Here is a 2500-nt window from a genome sequence, read left to right as displayed (position 1 = left end):
GGGGGGTGTGCGCACATGATGTGCGATGGGTGCTGGTACTTGGCCTTGTGTTGGCCCCCTATCCCTCATCAAACCTCTGAGAATTCACACCCCCTTAAAGAGCATTTGAGATTTTACAGGTTTGCTACCAGTAGCCGTTAAAGTGTCTGAAATGGGGACACTTTTTTCAAACGGTCACAAAATCTTCTCTACTTCGAGTTTTTAGCTGAATTTTTTTGTGCATGCCAACAAAAATAGAAGGATCATGCCTACAAAATTTGGGGCCAAAAATCCTTATAAAAAAATTTTAAAAAATCCCGAACCGCAAAAAGTTTCGAAAATCGTGAAAAATAGAAAACGAGTCATCTTCCAACGAAACTTCACGTGAAGGCTTAGGGGACCATTGTATGAATTTACAAGCCATAAAAATGGCATTGGCACGGCAGAAATTTGAAGATGTGCCTAAACCCACCAGGGCCCAACGTGTGCCGATGGTGCTCGAGGCAACCGCCCGCACCAGGGCCCAGCGTGTGCCGATGGTGCTCGAGGCAAGCGCCCGCACCAGGGCCCAGCGTGTGCCGATGGTGGTCGAGGCAACCGCCCGCACCAGGGCCGATAGTGTGCCGATGGTGCTCGAGGCAACCTGTCGCACCAGGGCCCAGCGTGTGCCGATGGTGATCGAGGCAACCTGCCGCACCAGGGCCCAGCGTGTGCCGATGGTGGTCGAGGCAAGTTCCCGCACCAGCGCCCAGCGTGTGCCGATGGTGCTCGAGGCAACCGACCGCACCAGGGCCCAGCGTGTGCCGATGGTGCTCGAGGCAACCTGCCGCACCAGGGCCCAGCGTCTGCCGATGGTGCTCGAGGCAACCTGCCGCACCAGGGCCCAGCGTCTGCCGATGGTGCTCGAGGCAAGCGCCCGCACCAGGGCCCAGCGTGTGCCGATGGTGGTCGAGGCAAGCGCCCGCACCAGGGCCCAGCGTGTGCCGATGGTGGTCGAGGCAACCGCCCGCACCAGGGCCCAGCGTGTGCCGATGGTGCTCGAGGCAACCTGCCGCACCAGGGCCCAGCGTGTGCCGATGGTGCTCGAGGCAACCGACCGCACCAGGGCCGAGCGTGTGCCGATGGTGGTCGAGGCAAGCGCCCGCACCAGGGCCCAGCGTGTGCCGATGGTGGTCGAGGCAACCTGCCGCACCAGGGCCCAGCGTGTGCCGATGGTGCTCGAGGCAACCGACCGCACCAGGGCCGAGCGTGTGTCGATGGTGCTCGAGGCAAGCGCCCGCACCAGGGCCCAGCGTGTGCCGATGGTGGTCGAGGCAACCTGCCGCACCAGCGCCCAGCGTGTGCCGATGATGCTCGAGGCAACCTGCCGCACCAGGGCCCAGCGTCTGCCGATGGTGCTCGAGGCAACCTGCCGCACCAGGGCCCAGCGTCTGCCGATGGTGGTCGAGGCAAGCGCCCGCACCAGGGCCCAGCGTGTGCCGATGGTGGTCGAGGCAACCGCCCGCACCAGGGCCCAGCGTGTGCCGATGGTGCTCGAGGCAACCTGCCGCACCAGGGCCCAGCGTGTGCCGATGGTGCTCGAGGCAACCGACCGCACCAGGGCCGAGCGTGTGCCGATGGTGGTCGAGGCAAGCGCCCGCACCAGGGCCCAGCGTGTGCCGATGGTGGTCGAGGCAACCTGCCGCACCAGGGCCCAGCGTGTGCCGATGGTGCTCGAGGCAACCGACCGCACCAGGGCCGAGCGTGTGTCGATGGTGCTCGAGGCAAGCGCCCGCACCAGGGCCCAGCGTGTGCCGATGGTGGTCGAGGCAACCTGCCGCACCAGCGCCCAGCGTGTGCCGATGGTGCTCGAGGCAACCTGCCGCACCAGGGCCCAGCGTGTGCCGATGGTGGTCGAGGCAAGCGCCCGCACCAGGGCCCAGCGTGTGCCGATGGTGGTCGAGGCAACCGCCCGCACCAGGGCCCAGCGTGTGCCGATGGTGGTCGAGGCAACCTGCCGCACCAGGGCGGAGCGTGTGCCGATGGTGGTCGAGGCAAGCGCCCGCACCAGGGCCCAGCGTGTGCCGATGGTGGTCGAGGCTGCCGATGGTGGTCGAGGCAACCTGCCGCAGCAGGGCCCAGCGTGTGCCGATGGTGCTCGAGGCAACCGACCGCACCAGGGCCGAGCGTGTGCCGATGGTGCTCGAGGCAAGCTGCCGCACCAGGGCCCAGCGTGTGCCGATGGTGGTCGAGGCAACCGCCCGCACCAGGGCCCAGCGTGTGCCGATGGTGATCGAGGCAACCGACCGCACCAGGGCCCAGCGTGTGCCGATGGTGCTCGAGGCAACCTGCCGCACCAGGGCCCAGCGTGTGCCGATGGTCGTCGAGGGAACCTGCCGCACCAGGGCCCAGCGTGTGCCGATGGTGGTCGAGGCAAACGCCCGCACCAGGGCCCAGCGTGTGCCGATGGTGCTCGAGGCAACCGACCGCACCAGGGCCCACGTGTGCCGATGGTGCTCGAGGCAACCTGCCGCACCAGGGC

This window comes from Durio zibethinus, unplaced genomic scaffold (assembly GCF_047325235.1).
Source record: "Durio zibethinus cultivar Kanyao isolate XHJ-2024 unplaced genomic scaffold, ASM4732523v1 HiC_scaffold_2, whole genome shotgun sequence".
In the NCBI taxonomy this organism is placed as follows: Eukaryota; Viridiplantae; Streptophyta; class Magnoliopsida; order Malvales; family Malvaceae; genus Durio; species Durio zibethinus.
This window is presented reverse-complemented; position numbering follows the sequence as displayed.